The 21,100-nt window shown below is 39.3% G+C and overlaps 1 long non-coding RNA gene across 1 annotated transcript; it reads left to right on the top strand.

The window, feature by feature from the left end:
- Positions 1 to 13,164: 13,164 nt before the first annotated feature.
- LOC125694089 (uncharacterized) lies at positions 13,165 to 20,131 on the top strand. The gene is made up of 3 exons (XR_007377380.1): positions 13,165 to 13,263; positions 18,542 to 18,623; positions 18,869 to 20,131. It is a non-coding gene; the product is annotated as an uncharacterized LOC125694089 (long non-coding RNA).
- Positions 20,132 to 21,100: the final 969 nt, after the last annotated feature.

The following is a 21,100-nucleotide window of genomic DNA, read 5'->3' as shown; positions in this document are numbered from 1 at the left end:
CTAGAAGTTGAGTAAGAGTAGATTTATTTTCAACAGTGAAACATAAGCCATAATTGAGCACTACAATTTTTTGTTGTCCTTTCACAAAAAAAGAGAAATGACTGTGAATCAGGAAACAGAAATCACCATAAAATACATAAATTAAAAATCTTTTTCCTTTAAGAGATTATTTTCACAGAAAATATTGCAGACAGCTTTTCTCAGCATCTGAGGAGAGCATCATTGTTATATTCATATCTCAGCACGGTCAGTTCTGCAGGCTTAATATATGGTTCTTGCAATTTGATGAGTTGGTTATTTCCACTTTAAAGCTATGAAACTGATTCATTTTTCTTTGTAAAGTAGAGTACAAGAAGTATATTTGAAGCAATCAGCACTAAAAATGGTCCTGGTTTAACTTCTACTTATTTACTTCAGTTCCTTCTCGCTCAGACTGAATATAATAAATTTTGTTACGATTTCATACACATGAAGAGGAGTGTTTCCATTTGTTTTCTTTACGGGATCAGTCTCTGGCAATGCAGTGAGATACTTCCTGAATATGTAGGGATCAACAGGATCCTTTTGAGTATCTTATCAGGAATGGAAACAGATATGATGACAACCAATATATGGTTGGTTAAGAGAACATTGATTAAGAGAAGGATTTTTAATTTGGAAATGTACTGAAATTCTGTTGGGGGGGGGGGATAATATTAACTTTATCATATAAAACAGGAAAGAAATCTAAAAATGTAACTGTTTCTTTTCAGTCTTTTTTTTCTCCTTATGTCCTTTTAGATTGCCTATTAATTTCATAATCACATTTTTATAATGTGAATCTTCACAGATTAACTTTACAAATCCTATACAAGAAAAAGCTGAAATAATCTTAAAAAACAAAAACCAACACCATTTGTCATTCATTGCAACAAGGAGATTTTTGGTGATACTGCATCAAATCAGAGTAGCTACTGAATTCAAAAGAAATCACATTTGTTTTTTTGGGAATCACAGATGGCAGGGCTTCATATTAAATGAAATCTGTTTTCACAACAGTTTTTAATATTTTCTTTTTCTGGTCAAAAGTATTTCCTCAGGTTTTATTCTATTTGGTTTTGTTTTTTACAGGTTTTGCTATTTACATTTTTCTAGTTCGATTATTTTTTTGATTAATTGATTTTTGATTAATCGATTAAAGTTTCAAACTTACTTGTTTCAGTAATGTAAGCTGGAGGACACTGTCATTTTATTTGCTGTCTTTTTCTGTCACATGTACATACAGTTACTGTGGTAATCAGAGGATGTAAGAACTGAGTATTATAAAATCAATGTCACATTTTCTGTCCTCTGCTGTAGCTGTTCCTTGTTGTTGTTCTGATTTGTTTTGATGTACACATTACTTGGTGAGTGCATTAATTGGGCCAGAATTCCAGCTCTTAGCACTGCTCTGAAATCTGGTTTCACCCCAAGGTCTGTTTTATGTATAAGAAATGAAAAATCCTTTTCGTTTTGCACCTGTAAGATATGGAATCAAATTACCATTAGCTTTTCTCTAGGCTCTAATTTTAATTCCTGTGATGTAACAAACTTCACGTTAATTCACTTTCAAGTAAGGGCTGTCACATTAGCCAGAATCAGATGGTGTGAAGCTGTTTTATTTTCACTCAGGTGAAACTGTCACTTAACATAACTGTAGGGTGAATTTCAAATATTGCAGATGCTCCATCTGCTTGGGTATTAGATTTCTGACAATTACGTTTAGAAAAAAGACTGTAGGTCATGGGAGGAGGATGAAGTGAAAACAATGTCCTTGTGATGTGCCAGAAGCAGAGGGCAAATGATTCTTAATTATAGTTTATTTTATTGATTACCTACAGCGAGAGGAATCAAGGACTTGTAAGAGTTTGGCTATCATGACAAACAAAGTGGTTTTTTTCTTATTGCAGTGTTAAATGATTTAGATAGGAGTGACAAGTCTTGCATGTTCATGGGGAGAGGGATGGAGGAAATGCTGTCTGTATTCTAGACATACTGAGACACTGAGATATGTGCCAGCGAGTATTTCTGTAATTGTAATTATGTTGGAAATCAAATCAATGTATGTATTTACTATCCCACACACAGTTAAAGTAGGGTCCCATGGAATGAGATCTAAGTCAGGCTGTGTTTAATATTTAATAGAATCTCATGAGATGTTTTATATGAAAAGTTTGAATGTTCGTGATCAGATTCAAAGCTCGTTAAATGATTAATTCATTGATTCCTGTTTTTTTCCATCAGCTTAAGTTCGAATTGCTATCTGAACCCTTTCCTCCCTACAAATATGAACTTCTTGGATTGGGAGCACAGGCAAGAATGGCCTACATACCTGACATAGGTTAAAATAGCCACACAGAGTTCCTATTACATATAATAACCATATTTGTAGCTATTCCTTATGGCTAAGGTAAGTAAAGTCTTTTGGATCTCTTAGCAGGCAGAGCAAAGATTGGCTGCTATCAGAGATACAGCATCTATTACCACTGCTTTCTAGACTTTCCAGTTTCAGGAAGCAATTTCTCAGGAACCGTCTTCTGTTGACTTGCTTCTGTTCAGGGGACTTCTGGAGACTTTTGCTTTTGTCAGCACAGATAAGAATATTTCTCAGGAATATTTTTCTAGATTAGAGAAAAATGGCTTATATTGTCTTCAACTGAGAGCTGATCAGAGCACTGTGCACTTTTTCAGCTGGTGTCTGGGGATCCACTGTCTTAGAGGTAGCAGACCACAGTGCAACAAACAGTTGTTGAGAACGATCCAGAAACTCTGCTTGAAATTGTGTGGGACTGCTTGAGGCTGAACAGCAATACTGTCTGTGCATGTGATTTAGCAGTTGTCTGCAATAAATAATTCCTGACATACGTGAGGTCTCAGCCAAGACTGAGTTCATGAGAGACAAAGATAACTTCTTTTGTGGCAGCTGTTCTGTAGGTAAAATACTCAGTCATCAAGGATCATGAAAGGAATCAGGAGTCTGTGTAGCATCAGAGAGCTTCAGTGGGAGATGTGTAGGATCTTCACAAAGATCTTGCAGAAGGAAGAGCTTGAGACCTGCGATGTGAGGAAGAATGGTCAGTTGCAGACTATCCTAATATGAATGGGGGATGAAGGTGAGTAGGGAAACTGGAAAATTAAGATTTCTGGCAACAGAACAAAGATTCCTCCTCCAATCACACTTCTGTAATTGCAGTGTAGATACAGTAGTGTGGGAGCAGGAGAAGAGGAACAAAACCTAGTAGAGAAAGCATCAGAACCAGCTGGCCCCAATCAAATCTGCTGTATGAAGAGGAAGATATTGGAGATAGTCATATAATCATTGTAGTTCCACTCCTGTGGGAGATAAGGACACCTATCTGCTGAACTGACTTGTGTTAGTGAATCGGTTTCATTTTGGGGTTTGGATCTGGAAAATTGCAGAGAGGTGGCTGATTTTTGTCTGGTCCTTAAACAGTTCATCCTCATTGCTAATTCTTATTGCTTGGATCACCCTGCATGTATCAAAATGATCACAGTGTTGTGCAGGCAGATGTGAAGGGCATTAGGTGTCCCCCCTTATCCTTCAGGTAAAGGGGGACAAGGTTTTGCTATGTTTTACTAGGAATGACACATCCAGTGGGTCAGCACTTGGCTGTGTGGAAATAATCCTGCCCCTGTACTCAGCACTGGTGAGGCCTCACCTCGAGGACTGTGTTCAGTTTTGGGCACCTCAATACAGAAAGGAGGTGCTGGAGCAGGAACAAAGAAGAGCAACAAGGCTTGTGAAGGGCTTGGAGAATATGGCCAATGAGGAGAGACTGAAGGAACTGGGGCTGTTCAGCCAGGGGAAAAGGAGGCTGAGGGGAGACCTTATTGCTCTCTTCCAATACTTGTAGGTGATTGCAGCAGAGCGGGGCTGGTCTCTTCTCACTGGTAACAGGTGACAGGACAAGGGGAAATAGCCTTTAGTTGCTTCAGGGTAAATTTAGGTTGGATATCAAGAAACGATTCTTTACAGAAAGAGTTGTTTAGGACTGGATCTGGCTCCCCAGGGAGGTGGTTGGGTCACCATTCTTGGATGTGTTTAAAATCCATTTGAATGTGGTACTCAGGGACATGATTTAGCAGAGGGTTATTAGGGTTAGCGTAGTATGGTCAGGTTGTGGTTGGACTCAATGATCTTGAAGGTCTTTTCCAACCTGAGCAACTCTATGATTCAACAACCACAGAATGTTCTTCAGAAACAAGGACTGCTGAGCAAGGAAGGTACACATCCAACAAAGAAGAAAAAGAGCGCTGTTACAGATGGACTTGGTTGCAAAAACATCGAACTGGCTTTGACTGGGGAAGAATTCTCACAACCTAAAGTGATGTGAAAGCATGGGGGATGGTGTGATAAGAAACCATCTCACAATTATCCCAGCAAAACAACACATTCTCTTCATGAATTTTGTGTGTAATAGCTGGAACTTGACACTCAAGTGGATTTTGTCATCTCCAGGGACTTCTGCAGCCAAAATGATGTCGTGACATTAAGATGAGAGATAAATGAAAATTTAAGAGATCTAATCCATTGAACCTTAAATTTATCTCTAGGTTTAAAATTTGTATGTAACATCCATTCATTTGTTGAAACTAGTTTTATAGAGACATACATATTCTTAGAGATAACATATCTATTAGGTAATTAGAGATCGCTGTGATGAGAATATTCAGAAAGAAATCAAAGTAGATTTAAACTGAAAAGTAAGACTTCAGTTCTATGTCGTTACACATTTTCATCAGTGTGTATTCAAAGGAGATAGTACTTTAGAAGCTTTTCCGAAATTAGCTAAGAGAATGTAAGGACTGATGTTGCGCTTTTCTTCACTGAGGGCTGCTGCGGTTCTGGATGGTTTTAGTTGCTGAAGTTGGGCTCTTTGATGATGGAAGTCAAAACTGAAGCAAACATCTTCTTTCCCCTCTTTTCTATCAGTTTGAGACGGTCTCCTTCACAAGACGATTCATGCTCTAACCAGTTCTTAACCTTTGGCTTCTGCTCCCCCAGTTCTGTACTGCCCAGGGATGAAATGTTATTTTCCTTGTCTATGGCAGGTGCCCTACTGTGCTGCTTTTTCTGTTTTTAATTTGATGTTTGATTTTGTTTGATTTCTTTTAGCTGCATCTTTTATTTTGCTGAAAGGCAACTTTTTTTCCACTTCTTGAGGTTGCGTATCCTTAATGCAGCTCAGTAATTAACTGGTTTACAGTTCTGGGCTTCTGGTTTGAGTCCGTGCCCATATCTTTAAGGAATTTGCTGTTATCCCACAGCGAAGCTGAGCACTGTAACAAGAGACACGATAACAAGCTCTGTTTCACACAGCAAGTTGGTAACAAGCCTGACAGAGCAGGACAGGAAACAAGCACAGATAGCGTAGCTAATGGAAGACCTGGGGCCTTCCTAGCAGAGGCTGTGGTATTTTTACTGAAACACTTAATAAAAATTCTTAGATATTCTTCACTAGCAATGCTGTGTTAGTACAATTAAGCTCAAAACAAGGCATTTTTACTGTAATAGTTACCATTATAAGCTATTATTAATTAATCGTCCCTAATGCTTCAGTGTTTGAGTGAAATAGTTCTCTGCATACTGTGTGTCCAGTTCCAGCTATCAGCAGTGGTGTCTTTTAGCTCAGAAGGGTGTCATTAGCAATCTGGCCACTGCAGATTCCACCTGTTGTGATGCTCAATAATTTTCCTCAGAGCTGCTAAGGAAAAAGGCAATAGCTAGTAATTAACCTAAGGCTTCTTAGCTTTATGTCTCTTATGAACTATCCATGTCCTGTAGTTAACCAGAAGCAGCAGCCTGGTATTCTAAAAAAAATATTTTCTTCCTCCTGTTATCCACACTTTTTTATTATCTAGAGATGCATAAAAAAAATAAAACGAAAAAAAGAAAGAAAAAAGAATACAGATGGATTAAAAAAAAAATAAAAGCAGAACTGAAAAACAAATTGTGAAATACTGATTAATGCACTTCACAGATACTCATCTGTGAGTAGGAAATATGCTGCTGAGCTGAGATGTGTGTTTTTCCCCAAACTGGTCATTTCAGATTAGTGGGAGTCCCTTAATGTTTGTTTGTTTGCTTTTTCTCAAGAAGGATATTGTCATCTGTATTAAAATGTAGAAACAGTTTCCTGGAAGAAAAAAAAAAGTGCACGGAAATTCTTAATGAAATAAAAGGCTACTGATTATGCCACTGAGCTTCTGACTAAGTCGGAAAATAGTATGTTGTGGCTGAGAATTTGCTCTCTCAAGGAGGGTTATTGTGATCTTTGTATCTATTGTAGTTTCCATGGAAATAAATATGAGGCATTAGTTTCAGAGGAGCAACACACAGGTCCTAAATCTCCTGAGCTTACTGTTTTGACACCAACGTAGTTATAAATGGTCAGTTAAAGCCATGATGGGGGGATTTTAGCTTACAAAAAAGGCAGTTCTCTGTAATCTCTTCTGAAAGATTTTAAAGTTCCTTTTGGTTTGAATGCTGAGTCCAGGACTGGGACACTTCATAAAAGATGGATCGGTGGGACGTGACTGCTCAGAAGTGATTGTTAGTTTCCTGGCAGCTATTCAGAAAGTGACTACAAAACTGACTAATGAATATTGATAATAATGTGATGATGTTCTGGCAGTGGCTATGTTTACTGAAATACTTTGTGTAGTCTTTCTCAAGTACTTTATGCAAAAAAAAAAAAAAAAAAGTGGAATATGTCAAGTTCTTACAAAATGCATTAACATTAGTGCAGTAGGTTTATAAGAGAGATTTTCAAAGCATTCAATTCTGCTCTACATTGGCTTATCCAAAGAGAAGGTGGTTCCCTTTTACTTCCATATGTTATCTATCTCAGTTTCTAGACATACAAAATTGAGAGTTCTAAGTTGCTTTTTAAGTTCACAAAACTCATCTGTATTTTGAACTCAGTCTGTTTGAAGCTCATGCTTACAAAACAAACACGCATTTAAAAAATATTGCTGTATCAATAATTTTCATGTCTTTTATATTCACATCTGCAATACTTTATTATATAGTACTCTCTGAATCGGAATTAAGATTCCTTCAATAAGACCTATACCCTGATGTGATAAATAGGTGGGATTTTGTTATATAGGTAACTGAGTTACACACTGATTTTGTTTTTCTCTTTGTACTTGTTTTTTAAGATTTGCTTTCTATTCCATTCTTTATTTCTGAAAACTCACCTGCTAAATCAATATCTATTTAAATACATAGATTAATTTTCACTGTTGGTTTGCTAATAAATTACATTCTTCAGGGTAAATTTATATTAATTTAATTGCTTTTGACATATAGATATTTATAGATATTAAAAGTTCACTTTACTATTTTCTCCATAATACCAGAGATACATTTATGTAGTTGAGAGATCTGAATCTTGCTTGCTGCTTGCTTTGCAACCAAAATCTCATACAGCATATGCAAAAGACAGACATAATTCCTTAGCTTGTGAAAACAGTACAAGTAATCGCATTATGTGCCAAATGAGGTTACTTAAATGAATGTTAATCTCATTTCCTGTGAAGGACATTTAAAACTAAATTTCATACCTTAAGGTGAAGATAATATTACCTAAGAGGTGTTTTTGGAGGACGTTGTCTCTTTGTTTTCCAAGTCCCACCCCTCTGCTAAAGCAGAATGCCTAGAATAGATTGCATGGGAAAGCACCCAGACAGGTTTTGAATATCTCCGGAGAAGGAGACTCTACAGCTTCTCTGGGCAGGCTGTTCCAGTGCTCTGTCACTTTCAAAGGAAAAAAAGTTTCTCCTCATTTTCAGATGGAACTAATTGGGTTTGTGACCATTGCCCCTTGCCTGCCTCTGGCACCACTGAAAAGAGCCTGGATGCATCCACTTGACTCCCAACCATTACATATTTATAAGCATAGCAAGATCCCCTCTCACCCTTCTCTTCTGTACCTAGACAGCTCCAGGTCTCTCAGGCATTCCTTGTGTGGGAGACACTCCAGGTCCTGATCATCTTCGCAGCCCTCCTCCAGACTTTCTCTAGAAGTTCCCTGTATTTCTTGAAACGGGGAGCCCAGAACTGGACAATTTATTCCAGATGTGGCCTTCCCAGGGCAAAGTAGAGTAGGGAGAATCATCGCCCTCAACCTGCTGGCCATTCTTTTTCTAATGCACTCTGCACTCTAGGATCCCATTGGCCTTCTTGGCCACCAGGGCACACTGCTGGCTCATGTCCAGCCTGTTGACCACCAGAACACCCAGGCCCTTCTCCAAAGAGCTCCTTACCAGCACGTCAGCCACCAACCTGTACTGGCCTGTGCAGTTATTCCTCCCCAGGTGCAAGACTCTACACTTGCTCTTGTTAAACCTCAGGTTCCTCCCTGCCCTCCCACTCTAGACTGCCCAGGTCTTGCTGAACGGCAGCACAGCCTTCTGGTGTGTCAGCCATTCCTCTCAGCTTTCTATCATCAGCAAACTTGCTGAGGGTGCAGGCTATCCCTTCATCCAGGTCATTGATGAAGATGTTGAACAAGAATTGAGCTGACACCAACCCATGGGAAATAACACTGACTGCAGGCCTCTACTGTAAACTACATACTCTAAACTAAGTATTCTAAGATTCTAAGAATTCTAAGAGAATTCTGCTGATTCTCTTGGATGGGAAGTTTGCTTACAGAAGTCAAAATAAAAATCCTTGCATAATTTCTGCCGTGTAAGTTTTTCCGGTAGTCATTATTTTTCCATTACTGGAGTAAAATTAAAAAACAGGAAACGGAGATTTTTTTAGATTATAACTTATTTTAACTTCCTATTTTTATCTTTAAAAGCATACCAAAACCAAAATAGCAATCAAAAATCCTTACACAAAACAGACTTTTCCTCTTCATGGAGCAGACATTTATTTATTTACTTACTTTCTTACTTATTTGTTTTTAGTGCAGAAAATTCTTCTCTTAATGTTTCACAACAGATTATATTAATGGTATTTTCAGCTGAAACTGAGATATGTTGGTCTTGTACTTTTCCTTGTCAGTATCTAATCTAGATACATCGGGATGAAATCTGCCTGCCACTAACACTCTATGTATTTATCTTTGTGTCTTTATTTCACTGGGAAAATACACAAGCTGAGCTACAGAAAATAAATCTACAACATCACATGAAAAACTGCTTTATCGTGTTAAATTTCTGTGGCCAGCTGGTATTATACTTACAAATTGTCTCTTTATGTTAGCCAGAATAACGAAATATATTTATATTCGATATTCAATAACAAACTGGATGCCCTTGGTAAATAGGAAGGTGTCACTTCTGTTTCTCTTCTCATAAGAGAAGATCTTTAGTTTATCCATTAAGTTCCACATTGCATTTAAAATCTAAATAAATGAAGGAAAGAAAAAAAAACCAAAAACATCCAAAGTAAGCTGTGTTTAAATATTGAAAATAAGAAAGATCAAAAGGACAATTTCTGTTTGCATTACATTTCTGTTTGCAGTACATTAAACACATTGCAGGGTAACAGTGTTGGGTTTTTTTTGTGTCCTATTTTTGTTTTTGTTTCTTTGCTGGTTTATCTTTTTCTTGACTTACTTTGAAGTGAACGAGGGCATTCTTTCAAAGCCACTCTTCATTGAAAATACCTTAATATTTTGCACAGAAATGTGCTGAACTATTAGCCTTTGTTATAAACTTGTAATTCCTGTGACATTCTTATGACATGGTGTAAAAACTCTAATGCACAAAAAGGGTAGGGTTTAGGGTAACACTTCCTTAATCATACATCATGTTTTTCCACTTCTTTCCATCTCATTCCTGATGTTGTTCCATCAAATACAATGAAATCATCATGAAAGGCATGATTTAATATTCCTTGAGAAAGGGGATTTTGACCCTCATTAAAATACTAGTCATCGTGATTGAACTGAGTAAAGCTTAAAGCATTGAGCAGTCTCAAGTACTGAGAAATTAAAGGTTTACTCTTGATCCGAAATGAGAACTGTGAAAACATTGTTCAGTTTGCATTGCTGTGTTCACTACTGTCAATAGAGGCTTCGCTTTCTTGCACGGCACTGTCTTCAGGTACACATAACACATTCATTTCTCTAGCTGCTATAGCACTGCTATCTCAAGTGTCTTCGAGGTGCATAGAAAATATCATCAACGAAGCAGTAGAGTATAACATTAAATATTTCTGCTTGTTTTTTTGTGTGTTTGTTTTTGGTTTGATGTCTTACCTAAGGCAAAGATTATAATCAAATAGAAATATGGTGTGTTGAACCTTAAGACATTTTTAGCATTTTCTACTGCTCTCTTTCATGTGTACATCTAAGGATCTGTGTAACATGGTGTCTGTTTTCCTTCTTTCAAAAACTAGTAAGCAATCCCTTAGCTTTTTCTTGACCTGTGAACTTCGGAATCTCACTTGTACCCCTGTTCCTTTGAGGAGGCACAGTAAGAGAATGGCTGGATAGGGGTCTTATAGCTGGCCAAGGTGAACCTACCCCCATTTTTGCAAAGCAAAAATCAGTACTCCAAAGCATGGCGATGGACAGTTGCTGTCTGTTTTGTTTGATTCTCTGATTTGAAATATAAAATAAAAAGTATCTGCAAAAGATCTTTCTCTCACATATCATTATTTTAATATTTGAACTTTCCTGCTGATTTTAACAGTATTTTATTAAAAGATATATTGTGGAAATGGTGAAAGCCATCAAAGGCTTAGGATACCTCAGGATACCCCTCTCTCTGACCTGGTAATCTCGGCCGGGAAGCACACTAACCCCCCTGTGATTCTGAAAGAAACAGTCAGAGGCCTACTGCTCCAGCTGGACTGTCACAAGTCGATGGGGCCAGATGAGATCCACCCGAGAGTGCTGAGGGAACTGGCGGAGGTGATAGCCGAGCCGCTTTCCATCATCTATCAGCGCTCCTTGTTGACTGGTGAGGTCCCAGATGACTGGAGGCTTGCCAATGTGACTCCCATTTATAAGAAAGGTCGTAAGGAGGATCCGGGGAACTACAGGCCTGTCAGCCTGACCTCGGTGCCAGGGAAGGTTATGGAGCAGATTGTCTTGAGGGAGATCATGCGGCATGTGCAGGGTGACCGGGGGATCAGGCCTAGCCAGCATGGGTTTATGAAGGGCAGGTCCTGTTTGACCAACCTGATCTCCTTCTATGATCTAGTGACCCATCTGGTGGATGAAGGAAAGGCTGTTGATGTGGTCTACCTAGACTTCAGCAAAGCCTTTGACACTGTCTCCCACAGCATTCTCCTGCAGAAGCTGGCAGCCAGAGGCTTGGATGGGTACACTCTTGGCTGGGTAAGGAGCTGGCTGGAGGGCCGGGCACAGAGAGTGGTGGTGAATGGAGTCAAATCCAGCTGGCGACCGGTCGTGAGTGGTGTTCCGCAGGGGTCGGTGCTGGGGCCTGTCCTCTTCAATATCTTTATTGATGACCTCGATGAGGGCATCGAGTGCACCCTCAGTAAATTCGCAGATGACACTAAATTGGCTGGAAGTGTGGATCTGCCTGGGGGTAGCGAGGCCCTACAGAGGGATCTAGACAGGCTGGAGAGCTGGGCTGGAGCCAATGGAATGAGTTTCAACAAGGCCAAATGCCGGGTCCTGCACTTCGGCCACAACAACCCCAGGCGACGCTACAGGCTTGGGGCGGTGTGGCTGGAGGACTGCGTAGAGGAAATGGACCTGGGGGTATTGATTGATGCTCGGCTGAACATGAGCCGACAGTGTGCCCAGGTGGCCAAGAAGGCCAATGGCATCCTGGCTTGCATCAGAAACAGTGTTGCAAGCAGGAGCAGAGAGGTGATTGTTCCCCTATATTCAGCACTCGTGAGGCCGCACCTCGAGTACTGTGTCCAGTTTTGGGCCCCTCACTGCAAGAAAGATATTGAGGCCCTGGAACGTGTTCAAAGAAGGGCAACGAAGCTGGTGAGGGGTCTGGAACACAGGCCATATGAGGAGAGGCTGAAGGAGCTGGGAATGTTCAGCCTGGAGAAGAGGAGGCTCAGGGGAGACCTTATTGCTCTCTATAACTTCCTGAAGGGAGGTTGTAGTGAGCTGGGGGTCGGCCTCTTCTCTCGTGTCATTAGGGATAGGACCAGGGGGAATGGTTTCAAGCTACGCCAGGGGAAATTCAGGCTGGACATGAGGAAGTATTACTTTTCAGAAAGGGTGGTCAGGCACTGGAATGGACTGCCCAGGGAGGTGGTGGAGTCACCGAGCCTGGGGGTGTTCAAGGAAAGACTGGATGTTGCGTTGAGGGACATGGTTTAGTAGGAGCTATTGGGAATAGGTGAACGGTTGGACTGGGTGATCTTTTAGGTCTTTTCCAACCTTAGTGATTCTATGATTCTATGAAAGTTGAAAGCATGGCAAGTTGTTGCATACATTTTATACTAACAAGAAAAAGACAGATTTGTAGATAATTGCAGTTTCTTTACCAATTCACAATTACTCCTAAAATTTCACAGCAATTAAGAATTAATTTTTTCTTTTTGCCTTGCTGAAGTAAAGCAGTGAATCATTTTGCAGCCATGAATCACTGAAGGACTTTCGTAACAAATTTAGGCTATGGGGTTTTTCATATATTTACTCTGTGATTTGCTTTACTCTGCTTTTTACTCTACTGACATAAGTTGGAAAGCAAATACAGAAATAAATATTCCTGGCTGATATGTTTGATTGTTTTCAATATTATTATTTGAGTATTATTTATCCTATTAGCTCTGAGTATCGTTTTAAAAAATAAATAAAGAAAGAAAGCTTGAATTAAGCTTTTGTTAATGCTTCTTCCCTCCTCCTTCCTTCCTAAGAACTTCTCTCTGCACATTCTGTACTTCCCTAAGCTCACTGAACTGTTCTGCTGCAAATGGAATCCTGCCTATAAGTGTATGGCAAGGGAAATAAAAGACAAATTCAACACAGATGATGTAAAGAGAAGAATACCAATTTATTTCAGTGGGATAAAAATGTAGGATTGCTTCTTACTCATCTAAGAGGGCATTGAAATTGATTAGATTATTTGGAGAATATTTGCCTGGTCCTGTTAGATGCAGAAGGAATGAATCTTTGCTAAATCACTCGTTGTCTCTTCCTACTAACCCAAATTTCTCTGACAGAGAATGACCAAGAGGAAAAATGAAAGGAGAATGATGCACCACTGGTGTGGAGATTTTTATTCCACGAGACACAGACAGAATCTTCTGCTTCCCTATTTGAGGTAGGCACAATACTAAGTGAAAAGATCACAGGTGTCTAAATAAAAAATAACTAGAACAAAACCAAAACCATAAGTAGTCTTAAAAATTATAATGCTGGGTCTTTACAATTGATTTTTATTGGTAAACGTAGTCTGCAGTAATAATCATACACGTCTAATGTATGCATTTTCTGGTCTCTATGATGTGTACAGAACAGTAACTGCTGTCAAGTAACTTCTAAATTTGTCTGCTTATTTCAGGTAAGTAACATCTGTCTCCTGTGCCAGGAAGAGAGTGCAGTTAGGAAGAGGTATTGTATAAGAACTCAGACTTTATCTAATGTAGTTGGAAATAAAAAATAATTCTATGTTGAAAGCGGATGTTTTCATTAATATTAATACATTTCACACTTTCATCTTTCTTATTAATATTTGTAACCCATCAAGGAGAGAACTTTACTGCTTGTCATTGTGATCTCTTCCTAGAGTCTGACCTGTTATGGTCTTGGACCAGATATTTAGTTCCCACAATAATGTATGTATCTCAGTACAAGAAAGACATTGAGATTTTGGAAAGGGTCCAGAGGAGGGCAACTAAGATGATCAGGGGGCTGGAGCACCTCCCCTATGAGGACAGGCTGAGGGAGTTGGGCTTGTTCAGCCTGGAGAAGAGAAGGCTGCGGGGTGACCTCATTGCAGCCTATCAGTACCTGAAGGGAACCTACACCCAGGAGGGGAGTAAACTCTTCAAAAGGGCTGACAACAGCAGGACTAGGGGAAATGGTTTTAAGTTGAAGGAGGGAAGATTTAGGTTGGATGTTAGGGGGAAGTTCTTTACAAGGAGAGTGGTTAGGCCCTGGAACGGGCTGCCCAGGGAGGTTGTGGATGCCCCGTCCTTGGACGTGTTTAAGGCCAGGTTGGACGGGGTCCTGGGCAACCTGATCTGAATATGTATGTTTGGTGGCCCTGCTAGGCAGGGGGGTTGGAACTACATGATCCTTGGGGTCCCTTCCAACCCGGGTGATTCTGTGATTCTGTGATTCTGTATGACGAATAAATGCTTATTTTTTTAAAAACACCATAACAATTAAAATCGCCAAGAACTCAAGAACTGATCAACTTCAAAGATTTTTAAGTATTTGGAATTAGAATATATAGATTTTTCTGCCACAATAAATTCAGATGAGAAATTCTGAAGTCTTTCTGACTTCAGAAAACTGGAAAAGCCTTATCTGCCCACTCTTTTATTTTTTATTGGTTTAAGATGCAAAATGCGTGAAGTTCAGTTGCGCATCCTTAAGCTAAGTAACAGAAATGGTGAAAAAGAGAACCAGTACAGTAGTGTAAGCTTAAAAATTTAGTTAACTTTGTTGTAATTTGTTGGCAAGAAGGTTCAGCAGTGATGGATGTCTTACAATTAATGAGATGAATGTGAAATATATTTTGCAGGTGTAGACACTACTTAACTGATGTCATTCCTAAATTTCACTTAAAGGTTTCATTGATTTAATGATTTGTGGGCCAGGAGCTCTCTACCTTGAAAGAACATCTGTTGTCAATGTGCTCATATTTTTAAATTCACATTGACGTTTATTTCTCTGTAATTCTTTCCACTAACTATATTTTGAAGAACTAATATTAATGGAAACATTGGATGCTCACAGGTGCTTTCCTCCAAATATTTAAAACTCGTAGTCTTTAAGTATGCAAGAGTCATTGCCAGGCATTCTATGGCTCTTTGCAGGAAAATGGATGGTGCTAAATTCTGCATACTCCATTTGTTTTTGTCACATAAGAAGTTACTTTGGAATCTACAAGAGGAAATCATTCTGAAGTCAGAGACAGTTGAAGTTGGAAGGGTCCTCTGGAGATCATTTAGTTCAATCCCTTTTCCTCAAAAGCAGTGTCAGATAAAGTCCTTTGCTGGACTCAGCTCAGGAGATCATGTCTGTCTTGCCAGCACGGAACACAGTGCTCCTGGTGTTCACTCACCTGTGGTGTAGAGGGGAAAGATATCCTCCCTCTACCTGCTGGCAGTGCTCTGCCTAAAGCAACCCGAGAAGCTATTGGTCATAGGGTACATTGCTGGCTGCCCACTGGGACGTGAAGGTCCTTGTTTGCAGCTGCTTTCTAGTTTTGTGATCCCTAGGATGCACTGCTGCATAGCTTTATTCTTTCTTGGGGCAGGACTTAGTATTTCTCTGAGGTGAATTTCACAGGATTCCCATTGGAATTCCTACAAATACAAGGCTTCCCGTTCTCCAATGAAGGTCTCATCTACATCTTCCCATTCAGGCAGTCTGTAGCAGTCAGTTACCACAATATTGCCCATGATAGTTTGCTTGCTAATTCTGACCCATTACTTCCACTTGCTCATCACCTGATGAGATCACAGAAGAAAAGCTCCATTCATTCCCTCATCTTCTTTATGAGAGTGTAGCACCCCTTTGCCCATGTGCCTGCATCCATTGCACAGCTTCAGGAACATGAGTTATTCCACGACTCCACCATTATGCCAAAGAGATTGTAGCCCAGTAACTGCACATTGACTTTAATTCCTCCCATTTGCTCCTTGTGCTACATATATTAGTGCACAGGCACAGACAATCAGAGTTAGAGTGACAATCAGTTGTGCTGATTTTCAAGTTCCTAGTTGAAAGTTCTCCTTTCCAGTTTTTCCACTTGCAGCTTCCTCCTGGTGCCCCTGAGTGGTTCAAATTCAGCTATCAGAGATGCTTCATTCAACAGCAATCCCCGTTTCAGCTACGAGGGCAGTGAAACTGTCCCATAGTTGCAAGCCTTTAGGTGGAATGGTAGCCTTCTTTTTGGTGCCAGAAGTCACAGGCTTCTAGCCTTTGCTGTGTCTGTCTCATCACTTCAGCTGGACATTTGACATCATGAGGCTGCAGGGTTTCAAACAAGATCCAGTTGATCTGATGTGCAATCTCCCAACCTGCTCTTGCAGCTCTTTCTCATAGGAGCACAGCCCCTAGACAACTGCCATTCTCATAAAAGCTAGAAGAAAATATGTTGCAGCCTCAGAGAGAGATCCAAGGTGATTTCTGAAGCATGAGGCTCACCGAACTGTCTTATTTCTGGACCCTTATCTTGGCCTCCAATTTTGCAGAAAGAGTTGCTCCAGCTGCCCCAGTTGCTGGGGCCATGCTATACAGTGTGACACCATCGTTGTTGAGGATGTGTATGCTGGTCTGAGCAGAACTGTTGGCCTGTTTTCCAGCTCTTCTACCACTCTTAGCTCCCATTGATTCTTAACCTAATATTTAAATCACAAAAAATAGTTCCTTTTCTTGAAAACCAACAATGTATTTATTACTTTTGCAGCTTCACACGCAGTTCTTTTTTTTAATTTTTTCTTCTTTTCCAATATAGACTTCTGTGTGGCAGAAGGTGATTTTGAAGTCCTTTTCTTGAAAGGTCAAAGTATGTTTTCAATGTATGTTTTAATGGCATCAATAATTGAGAGATAGATCTGTGCCAGTGGATATCTTGAAAGTACTGAACTTTTAACTAAGAAATATTCTTGTGTTTCTCTGGAAGTGGATTAGAAAAAAAGTGTATGCTGAGAGATCAAATAGATTCCCTTGTTAAAGAATATCAAGGTTTATGTTAACAAACTTTATAGCAAATTGGGAAGACTTGTCAAACAAAAGGAAACAAAGTTCCTTTTGATACACCAACTACAAACACAGGGTAAAAAGTTATGTTCCTTCAGAACAAAGGAAGGAGAATGAAATAAAGTAAAAGCAAGAATATGATAAATTTTAAGCACTGTAAGTTCAATTTCTATACAATAGTTTTGAAAGACTTAATGTACTTCTTTTTATGTTCAGCACAGTGATGCTGTGGCACCACACGTTGAGTTGACACGGACACATGTACCACATTCTCACAAATTTCCAGCTCTGTCATTTGCTTATGTGGAATTAGCTCATGTCTGCTGTCACTTTTAGTAGCTTATATAATGCTCACTTCTAGAATTGAAAGCACACAGCACACAGCAGCAATATGTTTATGCAGTGAAAGTTAAACAAATTGTCCTGTGCAATCATGTATGAACTAAAACAATAACTTAATCCTAAGAAGAAAGGAGATAACACATTTGAAAGTTGATCTTTCCACAGACAGTTGTCTTTTATTGAATTTGAGTTTAATGAGGTCAGTAACATAACATGTAAGATTTAATAACTTCATAATCTAGGAGGTGTTTTTTATTCTGATTATTAACTGTAATTAATTAGCCATTCATCAGTTCCTGTCCTAACCTGCTGAGTAGCATTCCTGTGGACTAGCAATCATTTGCTGCATGTCAGCAATAGATAAAGGTCTTGAGTATTCTCCCTAATGCTGCAAACTATTTCACAAGGCATATGAATAAGGAAATGGCCTTGCAATGTGAAAAGAACAGTCTGTCTATTCACTGGCACATTTATAACCAACTTCAGGAACTGGAAAAGAAGTTCCTCCTCGTGAATGAGACAGAAGTATAACAGCAGTATATGTGATTGTTTTAACATGTGCTAAACATTAACTGTCTCAACTAGGGAACTTCTCTAGATGGGCTGTGGTATCTGTGTACTCAGTAAAGTATTTCTCTCTTGGACTTCTCCAGTTGTGCTTAAACCCAAGCGAAGTGGCAGACCAATCATCATGCTACAGGGAGTACCAGGTCTGCTGCCAGCTGCATGAATGACCTCTTTTGCCCTGTTTAAGCCTCTTATGAACTTCTGTTGGATGACTTATGATTTTATTGGAAAATACTGGGGATAACTCACTCCTTTTGGTACTTTTGGTGCCACTCATAATTTTACCGATCTTTATCATCTCTCATCCTCCCAAATGTGTCCTCCCAGACTGACAAGTCCCAGTCATTTTGATGTTTCTTATGCTTGAAATATTTTCTATCATCCTTGCTGCCCTTTTAATATTCTGGAATATCCTGACAAGACCACACCTGAAGTGGTACATCTGGTACTGGACTGCAGGACAAGAGATACAGGCTTATAGATAACTTCCAGTGAAGGGCCCTGAAAATCATTAAGACTTGGAATGGCTTCTGTAGGAGGAGATGCTGTGAGACCTAGGGCCATTCGGTTTGGAGAAGAGAAGGTTCAGGGGGATCCTACTCGTGTGTAAAAATACCTAAATGGAGACAAAGCCAAACGTGCCATCCATTGACAGGACAAGAAACAAAGAAAACACAAACACAGGAAATTCCATTTAAATGTAATATTATTTTATGTATATTTTACAAAGTACATTTTTATTTTTGCACTCCTAGGCACTGTGCTCTTGCTGACCCTTCCTGAGCAGGCAGTTGGACGGGATCATTTCCAGAGGTGACTTCCAACCTCAGCAGTTTTGTGAGTCTGTGATAAAGCTTAAGAAAATACTTAGTTTTAATCCATTACAAACTTAATTTCCTTCTATCTTTCTTCCCTGATAATATCTAGCATTCAATTAGAATTTTCACTGTATTAAGGTAACTTTTTTATAAGCTTGCCTATCATAAGCCTAATACACTTGAATGATCAGCTAAGAGCTAGTCATAGTTTTATGGTTTTTTTCTTATATTCATTACTCACATGTAACTATAATTAATTTATAGGGCGCTGTGCTTGGGAATGGTTGAGCATTCTTGTTTTAGTGCCAGGATGAGCCTTCACAAGGCATCGGTCTGAAGATCGAGATGGTAACAACAGGACCTTTTTTCACACAAATATATGAGTTGCAAAATCCTTCTCACATCTGTCTAATTGAATACATAGGAGTAGAGACAGCTGCTCTTCTCAATCCAAGAAGAGCACTTGTAGTTCAAGCACTTAGCGGAGTGAATGAAGAGGGGAACAGTGTGATTAATATCCAACTACTGTTAATTAGCAGCTTCTCTTGTACTCTATGCCAGAGGGTCTGATAGTTTAGATGACTGATTCCCTACGGTGCCATGTAAACATAAGATGATTATCCTTCATTTTCAATTTCTTTTTACAATTGTATTTTCAGCAAAAGTAGCTTGACATGCAGCCTCTAAGTTCTTTTAGGTTCTTAGGTGTTTTTTGGGTTGAGAGTTTGGCTCAGCACAATAGCAGAATTGAGGCTTTGTGATTATTTTAGCACCCAAGTGAGTTTATATGATAAAAAAAAATATTGGCACAAACCAAAATTTAATATGCTATCATTTTGATTAGCGTGAACTGGTATAACCTTCCTGGAAGGATGGGAAAACAATCTTTTTCATTTATGTCAACAAGTACAGATTGCTGATCTATCTTATTTGTGTGTTTGTTTTGATTTGTTTTGTTTCTGAGGGTGAAGGGGGTGCAATAGAGTGGAGGTTTATGTCCTTTTCAAATGACATTTTAAATTTCTAATGGATTTCCCTCTCTGCTCTCCCCCTCAGAAGTATCATCCTAATATTATATTTGAAAGATTTGCCATGAAATCAGACCAAATCTGAGTTAGCTTATAGCGATCCATTTTCATAGCCTAATGTTACTGGCCACATTACTGTACTTAAAAAGTTCCAAGAAATATGCTGCTTAGGACCTACCCAATTATTTGTATGCAAGTATTAACTGTGAAGCAGCTCGGCATTACATTTATGCTGGCACATTTTGCATCTCTGTTTAAATATCTGTGTAAAAATTGTCTTGCTGAAGGTCATTAAAAACGTTTTTAACTAATGCATATATAAACAGACACATATATACATATATTTATTTTTATTTATATTTCTACTTTTTAATGTACAGATAGGGGTTTGATTTTCTGCTAGAAATATGTGGAATATTAGGGATGCAAATGTAAAACTCCTTGAAGGCAGAAGCAGTTTGCTTCTATGTTCAAGTTTATTTCCATATTTGCAAGTTGAGAGTATAAATGTTGTGGATCATTTTTTTAGTCTAATTTAAATATGTAAATGTTGCAAAATCACTGCATACCCGGGCACTCTCTGAATAAAATCTTCTGATTTGACTGCGTTGTAGATCTTTTCAATCTAACCTTTGCTGGTAGAAGAAAGTATTTTCACACTAGATTTACTAATATGCAAATCTTAACGTAAAACCTCTGTATAAAGTGAATCTTATATGGACGTGCAAACTGACAGCCAGACTTTATGCAAAAGTAGAATTGGGATTAATGCATGTAGTGACTAGGGATTAGAAGAAGTGAACAGAAAACTTTGGATAGCTAACTGCAAACCCCAGCTTTGAGGAATGTCGTGAAAATACTGAATTATAACAGAAACTTTAAAATAACCTTATTCTAATGAGTGGAAAATCTTACAGCAAAAGTCTCCCACTCTCAGTCAGTCTCCCTCTGTAAGATTTAGTGGCAGTGCACTCATTTTCATTAGTCAAAGATGTGTTAGGATGTTCCTTCTGTCTGTTTTCATAGAATAGAGGCATAGAACTGTTTGAGTTGGAAGGGCTATCTGGTGCAACCCCTTGGGGCTGTATGTCCCCAACAGGGACACTCACAGCTCCATCAGTGCTCAGAGTCCTGTCTAGCATGACATTGTCTCCAGGGATGAGGCACCCACCATCCCTCTGGGCAACCTGTGCCAGTGCTTCACCACCTTTATTATAAAAAACTTCTTCCTTACATCTAATCTAAATCTCCTCTCCTTTTGTTTGAAACCCTTTCCCCTTGTCCTATCACCACAGGTCCTGCTAAGGAGTCCCCTTCCTTCTTACAGACCCCCTTTAGACTCTGAAAAGCTGCTCTCAGATTTCCCCAGAGCCTTCTCTTTTCCATGCTGCACAGCCCCAGCTCTCAGCCTGTCCTCATAGGGAGGTGTTCCAACACTGAGATCACTTTTGCGGCCCTCCTCTGGAAG

The sequence above is a fragment of the Lagopus muta genome, chromosome 5 (genome assembly GCF_023343835.1).
Source record: "Lagopus muta isolate bLagMut1 chromosome 5, bLagMut1 primary, whole genome shotgun sequence".
NCBI classification, from domain to species: domain Eukaryota; kingdom Metazoa; phylum Chordata; class Aves; order Galliformes; family Phasianidae; genus Lagopus; species Lagopus muta.
The sequence above is the reverse complement of the archived record's forward strand: the minus strand, read 5'-3'. Positions and strand labels throughout refer to the sequence as shown.